The 13,383-nt window shown below is 44.5% G+C and overlaps 1 protein-coding gene across 3 annotated transcripts in view; it reads left to right on the forward strand.

The window, feature by feature from the left end:
• The first annotated feature begins 340 nt into the window (after positions 1 to 340).
• Positions 341 to 13,383, forward strand: part of MAPRE2 (microtubule associated protein RP/EB family member 2) — a 99,564-nt gene continuing 86,521 nt past the window's right edge. Inside the window, exon 1 of one of the 3 annotated variants that reach the window (XM_081205890.1) lies at positions 341 to 418. The gene's annotated coding sequence lies outside the window, so the exon portion shown is untranslated. Of the gene's footprint in view, positions 419 to 501; positions 521 to 1,162; positions 1,239 to 13,383 lie in introns of those variants that run through there. The other 2 variants (XM_081205892.1, XM_081205891.1) reach the window with 2 other exon arrangements.

A 13,383-nucleotide genomic window follows, 5' to 3' on the forward strand; every position in this document is an offset into this window, starting at 1 on the left:
TGCAGCAGGGCTGTGGATGCTGCTGTTACTGGAGGTGACCTGAGCTCACCGAGGCGATGTCTGAGCAAGCAGGAAGATAAGGAAGGCGCGCGGCGTTGGTCGCCGGCGTGACAGAGAGCGCTCTCCCGCCTCCGCCGGCAGCCCCACACAGGCGCGTGACGCACTCCGCCTCTGGGCTGGGCTCTCGCCGTTGGCTCCAGTCCCTCTTCCCTTTTTCGCCCGCCGCTCCCTCGCGGCGCGCCAGGACCGCCCCTCCCCGGAGTAGCCCGCCTCGCCCGCCCGGCTTGATTCACGTGGCTCTCGGGGTGGAGCGGCAGCCGAAGCGGAGACCGAGGAGGGTGGGGAAAACAAAAGGCAGCTGTCAAAGGAGGAGAGCGGCGCGTTTGGCGGCAGCGGCGGCCCAGCCCGGCAGTAGCAGGTGAGTGACGTGCCGCGTGAGGAGAAGAAGGTGGCGACGGCGCTTCTCTCCCCTCACCTCAGCGCGCGCCTCAGACTTAGTTGCCCGCAGAGCAGCCCGCCGGTAGGTAGCTGGCCGGCTGGCTCCAGGTTGGGTTCGACGTCTGCCTGGTGCGAGGGAACGGGACTCGCTCTTGCCCGGGCTGCCAGGGCGAGGGGGGAACTCGGGGCTGCCACGCTGGCAGGAGCGACGAGCGGCGCTCTGAGGGGCTTTCCACAGAGCCGGCGAAAGGAGCCGAGGCGCGCGCTTTCCGCGGTGGGCAGGGGCGTCATTGCGCGGCTGAAGTGAAGCTCGGGAGGAAGGGAGAGAGGAGTTGTTTTTGGTCTGCGTGGGAAGGAGAGGAAGCGGAGAGGGAGGCTCTCGCCACGAAGCGCCAGGAGATTGGCAAGAGGCAGCCGAGGTACAAAGAAGCCCTGTTTGCCGAGGAGGGAAGTCGCTGCCAGCCCCAGGAGGAGCCTCTCAAAACAAAGCTGCCAGGGCTGGGGATGAAACCCGCGGCACTCCACCCCCCCGCGCCTTGGGTTGCCAACTTGAGGTTTAAAAAAACGGGCCAATGGGCAGAGGCAGGATGGGCTAGTGGGCGGAGCTCCGTGAAGTTTTGACAGGTCAGGGGCTTTGCTTGGCAGGTTTCAGTGGAGGAGCACAAGGTGGACTAGTGAGCTGGGAGGTGGCCTCAATAGCAGGAGAAATGGCACCACCGCTTGAATCATCTAAGGCTGCATTCCTAACACGGCATCCCTGAAGGAAGGGAGAAAAGCTGCCAGGAGACAGACTGTGAGCTGTGAGTAAGCTGCCTAAAAACGAAATTGAGGCTCCAGAGTAGACATAGTAAACACCTGCTTCCCAAACATTGGCAAGCACACTGGATAGGCAAGTGTGCAAATACTTTCTAGATGGCAGCAACCCTACCTGTTCCCTTGGAAAAAGGTGTTTCCTTGTTGGGAGGGGCTGGATTGCTTGGTGTAGGAATTGAAGTAGTTGAAGCACTGGTCTTAAACTTGCCAGACGGTCAACTGAAATGTTAGCTATTGAGGGCATTCTACGTTTTAACACATAGTTACTTTCAAACTTTTTAAACTCAAGCTCCATCAAAATTTAGCTGACTTTCCTACCCCAGTCCTAGCCAATCTTTTGGCAACACACAGGGCCCTCCTACATACACACAGCTGTATGTAAGCATTGCTGTGTGCCCAGAGATCTATGGGCAGGGGCCCTAAGCCAATGCTGTATTGGAACTGTGTGTGACATTGGTTGTGTGTTTAAACGAGCAAGCTTACTTAATTTTGTCACTTCTATAGTGGGGGGGGCAGCTTTAGATGCCCCATAGAATCATAGAACTGGGAGGGACCACAATGTGCTCTTGATTTGGATCATGGCCCAACACCAATTTTCTGCTCAATTTTCAGAGTGTACTCTCTGAAATGAGTACACTTGGGGCCAAATAGCAGGCAGGCAGGCGGCCTTTTTCAGCAGAAAACTGGTCTTGGACTCTGACCCTGATCAGGTGCATGTTCTGGATCTGGGGGCCATCACTGCTTTTTCTACAAAGTAAAAACTTCCAGGCGGAGGATGTTTGTTTAAACTTTGGCCCTCAGACTCCCTCCTAAAGCTGGGGAAGGAGGCTGGAATGAAAAGTTCTCTGAGGCACTCATGCTTGGCATTTTGATGTCTGTAATGCTAGATCACTGTAGCGGGGGGGGGGGATGTGTTCCTGCCCCTGCTTTGGTGCAGGTTTCTATCCTCCCCTCAAACTTCAATATGCACGCATGCATGCCACGCACACAGGTGTATTGCGCACACACCCTATGGGGGACCACTTCAAAGTTTGCAAATCAATGCCATAGAGAGAGTGGTGCAGCTTAAACCATTTGGCCTCTTTCTGTGGGTGGGCAAAGGGATTCATGCACACACAAATAACTCTGGCAAGCTGTGAACCCTGTGTGTATGTAGGGAAGAGGGTATTTAATTTCATTGGGCATAGGGATTTGCTCATTAGTTATCTATTTTAAGACATGCTCATCTTGAAGAACAGCTACATTCATCAAGGATGTCTAAAAGGTTAGATACGATCTGGAGGCAGGAAAGATTCAGTTTCTCACTTCACTTAAAAAAAAAGCAAACTTGGCCTGATCTGTTCAGGGATCTCCTTAACAAACCAAGCCCTGTACAAATTATGGATGTTGTACAAATAAGCAGAATAGCTACAAAAATAATATTTCAGTGCTAGCTATTCACTCCCCCCAGTGGCGTAGCGTGGGGGGTGCCAGGGGTGCCGACCGCACCGGGCGCAACATCTGGGGGGGGCGCGAGTCCAGAGGGAAGGGACAAGTTCCTTCCTCCGCCGGGCTCCCCGCCGCCACCGCCGCCAGCCTTGCGCCCTAGCGCGCGCGCCCCCCGCCGTCGCTGTGGCTGCGCTCCGCTCACTGCTCGCAGGAGGAGCAGCCGCTGCAGCAGCGCCGACGCCGCCACCGACACCTGGCCGGGCACGGGCAGCCTCTGCACCCTGCCGCCGCCGCCATCCCCTCGGCCCAGGCACAGGCGGCGGCTGCTTCTGCCTCCATCCTCCTCCGGGCAAGCAGCGTTGTTTGCGCGGCAGCGCCAGCGGAAACTCGCAGGTTAGGGGTTGGGGGGGCGCAAATTACTTGCCTTGCCCCGGGTTAGGGGGCGCAAATTACTTGCGTTGCTCCGGGTGCTGACAACTCACGCTACGCCGCTGACTCCCCCCACCCCAGCTTTGCATAGTTCATCTAGCATTGTGTATGGACAGTACTACCGCTAGATATGGAAATAATAAATCTTTGGTTGCTTTGAGTTACAGTCACTCTCAGGATTATTCTGTCTTAAAATCAGTAAGGGCTGCTGATTTATTTATGCTAAATGCTTTAGTTAGGTCTTGCTGTCGTGTGAGAGAGAGGGGAGAGAGAGAGAGTTTAATAAAAAATTCAGTAGATAAAATGCACAGCTGTTTGAATTGAACATTAACTGGTGTGACCTCAGCAGCTAGTTAACATCCAAGATTCCCCTGTGCCCTGAAATATTCCAATATATGTGTTATCTCCAGCTGGTCTCAGGGGCAGTAGGTATATAGACTAGGTTTTTCCAGGAAACCTTGTTCTCCATGCTCAGTTGTGTGATAGGAATGGTAGTAGAGTCTAACAAAAACACAGTGGTGTTTTTATCTGAAAGTCTATTTGACATTATTCTTGTTTCGCAGTGGAGAAAAGTAAGATACAGTTTGTTTCCATGCTGAATTGAAGGTGCTGGTGTTAACCTTTAAAGCCCCAAATGGCATGAGATCTGAGTATTTTAAGGACTGGCTTCTTCTGTGCATTCTTCCCTGCATGCTCTGCTCATCAACAGAGGCTCTACTTCAGAGCCTTCAACCCTGTGAAGCCCAGTGGGCAGCTACCAGGGAAAGAGTATTTTCTGTAGTGGCACCTACCCTATAGAATGCTCTGCCAACTGAAGTCTGCTAGGCTTTGTCTCTAAGGAGACCAATAGAAACTTGGTTATACCAAGGCCCTTACCAGGCTATTCTACTGTTTCATTTCAAAGTTTTGAAAGTTTTAACCACTGCCCCTATATAAATGAAGATGTTAATATGCTGATTTTTTAAAATTCCTTTTAACTTTTATTGATTTGTTAACCACCTTGGATACCTTTTTTGGATTAAAACATGTTGTTAAATAAATAAACCTTACAGAAAAGCAGGAAGTATCATAAAGGTGTTGCAGGGCTTTTTGTGTGTGTGTTATGTGATGGTTGTTTTTCTCCTCTGCAGATCCTGCTAGTATGTTTGAAATGGGAATAAATTTTACATCTGGCTTGTAGATGTTTAGCATATCAGTGTGATAGGCACTCTCAAAAGCACTATGATCTCGGGGTGGGGGGTGCGGGGAAGCAGGCATCTGAAAGTGCCATAACAGCCACAGGGGAGGGACAAGGCATATTGACTAATGTCAGGAATCATTTGGCTACTAAATCATATTAAAGGCACTTTGTTCCGCTGTTTCTTGCAGGGGAAGGTGGCATTAATTGAGAGTGCACAGCTGATGCTGCCATGTAGAAAGTAAATGCAACAACTGTAGGTGGTAGAAATCCTTCCTGTAATTAAGCTGTGTAAAAAAAGAACGGGGACCATTTAATACTGAAATATAAACTTACTTTTAGCTGGGTTTCCCCCACTTTGGCAATACAACTGATGAATAGGCTGCAATGAGGTCCTGTCCTAATTCATCTAAAGTTAGCTGTAACCAAATTCCATTGAAGCCAATGGGACAAGTTACCGTATTTTTTGCTCTATAAGACTCACTTTTTCCCCCCTGAAAAATAAGGGGAAATTTGTGTGCGTCTTATGGAGCAAATGCAGGCTGCGCAGCTATCCCAGAAGCCAGAACAGAAAGAGGGATTGCTGCTTTCACTGCGCAGCGATCCCTCTTGCTGTTCTGGCTTCTGAGATTCAGAATATTTTTTTTCTTGTTTTCCTCCTCCAAAAACTAGGTGCGTCTTGTGGTCTGGTGCGTCTTATAGAGAGAAAAATATGGTAACTGAAAACACTGAGACTTCTGAGTAAATATACATAGGATTGCACTGTTAGTTACACAACTAGCTATAGATGGATTGGGACCATTGTATTTATTTGTCATTGCATACAGTATCAATACCTTTCGATTATGTAAACTAGAAATCTTTTTGCAGTAGTTGAGTAGTAGTTAACTAGAGCCACTTTTTCTATGGACCCTGAGAGACACTAGGAGAATTTGCTACTTGGCCTTTATTGAGAATAGCAGTCATAAAAAGGCTCAAACTACAGCAAAACTTCATGTAAGGTTCTGCAGAAGAACTTAACTTGCATAAATTATTAACTTCACAGTTCTGTTTCCTACACAGGCACATCTACTGATTGTTCCAAACAGTGGTAAGCGTTACTTACATTGAAATCTTGAGAGGGATAATATACCCTTAAATCCCAACAGTATGTGGGAGCAGAGGTGTATCTAGGGCTTGGTTAGGGCAGCTTATGCCAAAGGCCTGTGGCTCAGAATGGCTAGAAGAAGCCTGTTTGCCCATCCACACGCTTCCTGGGTTGCTCCTCTGCTGCTCTAGGAAGCCGGGCAAAGTGCACAGGTTCCTCTGGCAAGGGCGCAAGGGATGGAAGGGTGCCAACACAGCTCATTGCCAGGGGCACAAGGGAGCCTAGGTACACCTCTGTGTGGCAGATCTGCTTATTTTGGTACAAGCACATTCTGTTGCACTCAGATGCATGCTCACTAGTTTGCAGTCAAACAAAGGTATATTCTAAAAGTTTAAAATGGGATATGGATTCCCTTATTTTAACTGACGTCCAGGGCATCTTTTAACACCACCTGTCCTAAAGAGGAATTAGATGGTGGTCAAATTTCTTATGCTCAAACAAATATCCTTTTTGTTAAAAGCATGGCTCATTCAAAAGTTTGGCAAACATTACTTTCTAATGGCAACAAATACCCATTTTGAGGGGGTAAGATATTATTGAACTACATCCATGCATGTCTGAGACAGTTTCCTTTTGGGTGCAAAGGATGTACAGTGGTACCTCGGGTTACAGACACTTCAGGTTACAGACTCCGCTAACCCAGAAATAGTACCTTGGGTTAAGAACTTTGCTTCAGGATGAGAACAGAAATCACGCTATGGCGGCGCGGTGGCAGCAGGAGGCCCCATTAGCTAAAGGAGATTCTTCAGGTTAAGAACAGTTTCAGGTTAAGAATGGACCTCCGGAATGAATTAAGTTCTTAACCCGAGGTACCACTGTATACCTTTAGAGATAAAAGGCCAAGACATTTCTATTTAACATCTCATACTTTACATAAAATATTTATATGTCTATATGTTCTCTTTTAAAAGTCTGTTTATGAATAACTTTGCAAATTAGGCCAAGCCTTATTTCAGAATGAAGAGTATGCAAGTCGGATTGCAGGTGATCAAATGCTACATAGTCTGGACCCATTTCTGTGCAGGTGCCTGTATGTCTTTCATAGCCACCGCTCCTTTTGTTTGCATTGTGCCTCACCATATCAATTAGGACTAGAGAAATATGGAACAACATTGTTAAAGCAATCAGCACTTAGGTATTCATTGTCAAACACTGTAAACTCTTGAGTGAAACTGACAAGGAGCTGATGTGGTAGGGAGTGCTTGGGGTGTGGTGGAAGTGCATTTGCCACCACATTCACTGCATTATGAGGCATGTTTCTGAGGCAGATAATTGTGCATTCAAAGCACCTCCACCCTATTAGTAGTGCAATCCTATACACACCTACTCATAAGTATGTCCAACTTAGTTCAGTGGGGCTTTCTCCCAGGAAAGTGAGCACATGACGGCAATTTTAGAATATATGTCTGTCTGCACCTTGAGAAGAAGCAATTCTTTGGTGAACAAGAATTATGCCAGCCACTCTAATGTGCCTTGTACATGATGTGTCAGAATGCAACTCTCAGTGGGCCTGTCAAAGGAGAAGAGCATCTGCCCTTATGCTTCTTCTGTCAACAGCAAGCCTGGAATCTACATTTTATTGTTCCAAGGGAATACTTTAGGACAGGATTCAGACATGACGATTTGTTGACCCCTTGTTGAAGCCTATGATTTGTGACAGTGTTTAATCCTACTGAGTCATATGGGGGGAGGTCACTGGAGGTCTACTGAAAGAATAATATAAGCAGGGTGGAAAAGCAGTCACTGAAATTTTTATCCTGACCCCTTCCCCCCTCAAAATACAATGTTTTTAGAATCTATCCTCTTCTAGGACCTTCCTCTAAATAGGGTTGAATGACATTAGGGACTGAACTGTTTGTTATCACAGTGGAAAGTCAAATAGTTTGCAGCAGAAGTAGGCAACAAATTACTCACAGGCTACACCCAACACTGAGTATGATTCAGAATTATGGGGATCCTGCTTTGAACTTGCTCCACTTCATGGGCTTATGTCAGGAGTTAATTTGCTCGTATGGTGGGCAGCTCTTATCTGCTAGCTGCATAAGTACTTTGCTTTTAAATATGAGCAAGACTGAAGTCTGGGTTTAAAAATAGTTTTTTGGGCAATCAGCCACCAGTCTGTTGCTTGTGTTATTCAAGGTTAGATTATTATTAGTAACCCACCAACAATGTGTGCTGGACATTGTACAGCACGCAGAACTGACGGGGTCACTTGAGCTGTGGGTTTTTTACGCTAAATGAGATGAACACAATTTCAGAGAAAAGGATCTGTGTTTTATAGTAAAGTTAAGGGAGTTAGATGGTAGCAGACAGTGAGCTCAGAATGAATAAATTTGGGCAAAGTCCAAATAAGCTTTGAGGAAAGACTTAAAGGGAGGGATGGAAGGCAAATCCACACTATACTTTTAGAACATGTCCAACACACATTTAAAAGACATGCCTTGCCCCTACAATTCCCAGCCACGTTAGCAAACTACAGTACCCAGGATCATTAGTCTATCTTGTGGGGCAGAACAAAAGAAAACACATCTGCAGTGGAAACCAGTGCTAGCCTTGTGTTGTCAAGCAGGTCTGGTGAGCAAGGACTTGGTTACTTCTAAGTTCTGTACAACTCTGGGCACCCTGATGGCACTATGTAGACATAGAATACTAATAATAGTAGATGCTCTGAACAAGAGAATAGAAATGGGAGAAAGGGGAAATCATGGAAGAGTATTTGGGGACACGGGCAGACAACTTTAGAGGTAAGGACCATGAACTTAAAGTAATGTGCAAAATTAAGGGGAGAAATGAATGGACAACAGAAATTATGGGAAATCATTTAGTATAGGATTCCTGTGTTATTTACTCCTAAAATACACACCTAAAGTTTGTGAATTACGGTCCTCACTACTGATTTTGCTTCATATGGCATCTAGGACAGAAGCTGGCTAACATTTTTGCATCGTTGATTGTTCTTTCAACCCTTAACATTTTTGTAACTTAAGCTAGCTTCCCATGCTCTTTTAATCATCCTGTTCTATGATTAAATATGTCAAGAGATATAAACAACTCAGTTTGTGGTTTCAGAGTAAGGGCAGAGCTGGTGCTCCACCCAATATACCCAAGTGTGGGGGAAATGCTGCAGAATAAATGCTGCATGAATGACTCTGCTTTTGGAGCCCTTAACAAAACCTCAGAAAAACAGGTTAAGAGAGGTGCTGTAATATAGGTGGTGTTTAACTAGGAATGACAGCTAAGTCTTAAAAACTAGGGGACACTATTGGGACTCAATGCTCTGGTGGGAGTGAGGACTTGCTAGTCAGTAGACATGCACAATACTGCATTGTTCTTGAAAGAGACAGTGGTGAAGGAACTGCCCAGAAGAATTCTGGCAGGGGATTTTATTCTGCTGCTATTGTCTCTCCTTTAGTTGTTCTTCTTCAATTTCCGCATGGATTACAAACTGACTTAAAATTCAAAGGCACAAACAAATTCAAAGGCTGAAACAAATTCTAAGGCTGAAAGCCACCTTTATTCTGAATAGCACTCACAGCAGATTAGCCACAAGGACCTACTGACTGCACAATGCTTGGAAGTTGACCTGTTGCAATGGAAAGGCCACATAATATTGGTAAACTACTGTGAAATAGGATTCTGAAGGTTGAAAAGGCAAGGAGAATCAGTTGCACTGTGGGTGATTAGAGTTGGAGTTTAGGAGAGGGGGACTATCCTAGTAAATCCATTTGTGGATATAGCCCTGAAATAAAATATTCTAAGAAATATGCCTCTTTGAGAATTCAGCACCATTAAAAGGTGAACACTGCAGGGGACTTTGAGCTTTGGTGGTTGGTGCAGTTCTCACTTGATAACATGTAAATGTGGCAGCATCTCTTTCAATGTAAGGAGTCAGTTTGGATCCCTGGTTCCTCTTTCAAAAAAAAATCTTCCAAAAGCAGCTCAGCTGTAAGAGAAACCGGAGTCTGAGGTGTTTCACACGCTACATCTGAATACATAAACTTGGATCAGGGGAGATGTTGTCAAAATATACCACAGGACATGTTTCACTTTCAAGTTGCATTTCTCTCTCTTTGAAATACCCTTAGCCACTACAGATATAGGCCACTTTGGAAATGAACTTTCCCTTGCTCAGTTATTTAATTTGAGAAGGAACAGATATGAGTTTGACAAATGGGCCTTGCAGAACGCCTGAAACTATCCTGCAAGCCTGATTTGCACCTGGCCATTCTCACTCTAAAGACCTTTCTGACCTTCCAACCATTTCCCCCACTCTCTTATCAGCATTTGAAACAACTTGTGCATCCATTTTAACTGCAATGTAAATATTATTTTTAGTATCACTGTTCCACCAGGGGCGCTGTCCTGTGCCAAATAATACATTTGTACAGCATACCCAAAATACCAGAGCAGGACAGTACTACTACCATTTGCATCCCAAGGCGGTGTTTGACTCCAGTAGTACAGGAACTAGAGATCTTGTACCGTGAACCCAAAGCTGTTGCCATAGCAGAATGGAATTGCAGGACTTTGCAATTAACTGTGGATAACAGTAAACAGGATTTCTGCCAATGTGACAGTGTGCTTTTGTAGGAAATTTTGCAGTGTTTGAATTACAGGGGGAAGCCCCCTTAACAGCATGGGGACCATAATGACTAAAATGGATGTGGGGGAGAATCTGGGGCTTCTGGATTTCATTAATGCCTCCCTAATTAAAATACTAAAGTTTTTACCTTTTAGTCTATCTAAGCAAATAAAGCTTGTCTGTAGTGCAACTTACTACAGCCCTAGACTTTTGCCCTAGACATCAGTAAATGAGATATTAAATGATAATTGCTAAAATATAAACAACTATTTTCAGTTAATTTCATCTTTATCAAAGATGATAGAAATATGACTCAGCTCATATCATATACGTCTTCTATCAAACTGCGAAGTTGCATTTAATTTTAGAGTAACCTTTCTTGCAGTTATAATGGCCCTTATTCTCTGAGTTGTAACAGCTTTGTAACTTGGAATCATAGAATAGTAGAGTTGGAAGGGACCCCGAGGATTATCTAGTCCAACCCTCTGCAGTGCAGAAATCTTTTGCCCAACATGGGGCTCAAACCCACGACCCTAAGATTAAGAGCCTCATGCTCTACCAACTGAGCTACTCCAACTTGTAGCTGATCTCTTTCTTTTTATTAGATTAACATCAGAAAAAGATTCCTTCTTTTACATCTAAGTTTAATACTTAGTTTCACAATCTGGTATGGCAAAGCAAAGCTAAGGCCACCTAGCAAATGAAATGCTTAAGGGAGGAAGTTAATGACTTGGGAAAGGAGAACAGGACATGCTTGCTATTACTTTCTGTATGCAGCTAGACCTAGGGAAATTTTTAATAATACACATTCCATTACTTTCACATACAACATCTCAAGTTCCCTATGGGATCCTCACTAAAATGGTGAAGACATCTTGAAATTAACAAGTATTGAAGGACAACATTAAACTTCTTTAGATGGATTTTAAACCACATTTTCCTTATACTGTATGCTATGGTACATGAGTCATTAAATCTGTTCAAAGAAATTGTGAATCATAGTGCCAAACAAACAAACTTTGAGTTGAAGCTATTTATAATCAATGGTATTTCCCAGGAGTACAATTTTTAAAACTAGCTAAACCAAAGCTTTTTTCTATAAAATTGCAGAGGGGTAAAAAGAAAGCAGGAGACAGCTCTATCCAGTGGCGTAGTGTGGGTTGTCAGCACCCGGGGCAAGGCAAGTAATTTGCGCCCCCTAACCTGTGGATTTGCGCCCCCTAACCCCCAGATGTTGCGCCCGGTGCAGCCGGCCCCCCCTGCACCCCCCACGCTACTCCACTGGCTCTATCCCCTTCTTTCTGAATGCCCCAGGTGGGGCAGATCCACACCATACATTTAAAGCTTATTCAACACATATTCAAAACACATGACTCCAACCCCAAAGAATCCTGGGAAGTGTAGTTTAAGAGTGCTGGTAATTGAAGCTCTGTGGGGGGGAAACTACACTTCCTAGGATTCTGTGAGGGAGTCATGTGTTCTATAGTGCATTGAATAACCTTTAAATGCATGGTGCTGTTAGTTACAGTGTGCTCCTTAGCCATGGCGTAAGTTACATTGAATCCAGTGGGGCTTACTCCCAGGTAAGCAGAACTGCAAGCATAGTTACTTCCTTCCCTGTCTCTCCTAAGCTGTTTTCTTCTTTCTTTTCTCTCTTCTAACCAACTCCTAATATCATCCAGCTTGACTCCCAAGGCTACTAGTTAAAGTCTAGTTAAAAATCGAGGCAATAAGTAGTTAGTTTGTGATGCTGAAAATATGGATATTGATTTATCTAGCAGTAAAGACCTATCAATTTTACTTCTAAATTCATCCCTCTGTGTTTAATAGAACTTACTCCAAAGTAGTTATTAAAAGGTTGCAGTCTAAATAATACTTTCAAACTGTCTCTTACTTTCTTACTTTCTTCCAAAGCTAGATAAAGATATCAAAAAGGGAAAGTGTTTGTGTTAGTAAATGAGGGGCTTCAGAATAAAGTCATTGCTTGCTAATTCACTTCAGGAAGGAAAGCCCTGTCATCAGGCTTAAACAAAGGAAGTGGTTAAGGTAGTAGTTGGTGGGCTGTTGCTTGTGCAGTTCTTGTTAGGAAATGCATAGCCTGTGAAAGTATATGAGACAACTGTAAAATGTTAGGGACGTGGCTAGATGTTGGAACACCACCAGATAGCTCATATGTGGATTCCACTCCAGAAGGCCTACAGATAGTATTCTATTCTCAGTGATGACATAACTGATGAAAAGTCAGAATTACTTCCCCATTCTGGATAGGAACTAATGAGATATAAAATAACTTTGGCTATGACAGAGATGTGGGCAAACCAAGAAAGTGTGAAAAATCACTGGGCTTTTTTCTTTTCTTTTTAAAGCAAACTAACATTGCTTTAGAAATTACCTTCTGTCAGACTTCTCATGTTTTTTTAATACAGCATTGAAATAATGAACAGCAATGGATTGCAGTACTCCCAGATACACACCATTTAGCTGGGCTAGGAGTGATGCCTATTGAACTCAATGGGACTTATTTCTGAGTAAAGGTCACATGTTGATCATAAATTATAAAACAACTTCTGTACATTGGTTGTGTAGTGTGGGCTACTCTTTCTCCATACCCTTTAAACTGATACACAAAACCTGTTTGTCACTCCACCAGTACAGTGGTACCTTGGGTTAAGAACTTAATTCGTTCCGGAGGTCCGTTCTTAACCTGAAACTGTTCTTAACCTGAAGCACCACTTTAGCTAATGGGGCCTCCTGCTGCCGCCGTGCCACCGGAGACGATTTCTGTTCTCATCCTGAAGCAAAGTTCTTAACCTGTGGTACTATTTCTGGGTTAGTGGAGTCTGTAACCTGAAGCGTCTGTAACCCAAAGCGTATGTAACCCAAGGTACCACTGTAAACAAAACCTGATTGGGATGATTGTGCTGGCTGGAGCAGATGGGGACCTCTGGAAGGCATGAGGTTGGGGAAGGCTATTCTATGCTAACTCTAGGCAAAGTTAGGAAAGGTGAAAATGTGAATCTCTACCCCATGAGCAGGCTTAGAAAAGATGCTTCTCTGGGTGGCTTGCTGTATTTTAAAGAAAGCTTTAAAGCACTGTATTCATCCGTATGATTGTACTGTGGTTTGCTTATTGCCTGATTTTGTGGTTCCCATGCCAAGGCACTTCAAAATCTTCACTGTAGGGAATAGCTCTTTAAACGCCTCTTATGCTGAATAATGCAAGGTAAGCAACGGAGTTAGTTTTTTATATCCATCTTTGCAGAATGTAATGGACTCTCTAGGATTTAGAAACACTGCAAAACTGAGTATAGAGGTGGATGCCATTATTTTCTTGTGCATCCCATGTAAGAAAGTATTAATACTATCCTT

This window comes from Podarcis bocagei, assembly GCF_964188305.1.
Source record: "Podarcis bocagei genome assembly, chromosome: 8".
Classification (NCBI taxonomy): Eukaryota; Metazoa; Chordata; class Lepidosauria; order Squamata; family Lacertidae; genus Podarcis; species Podarcis bocagei.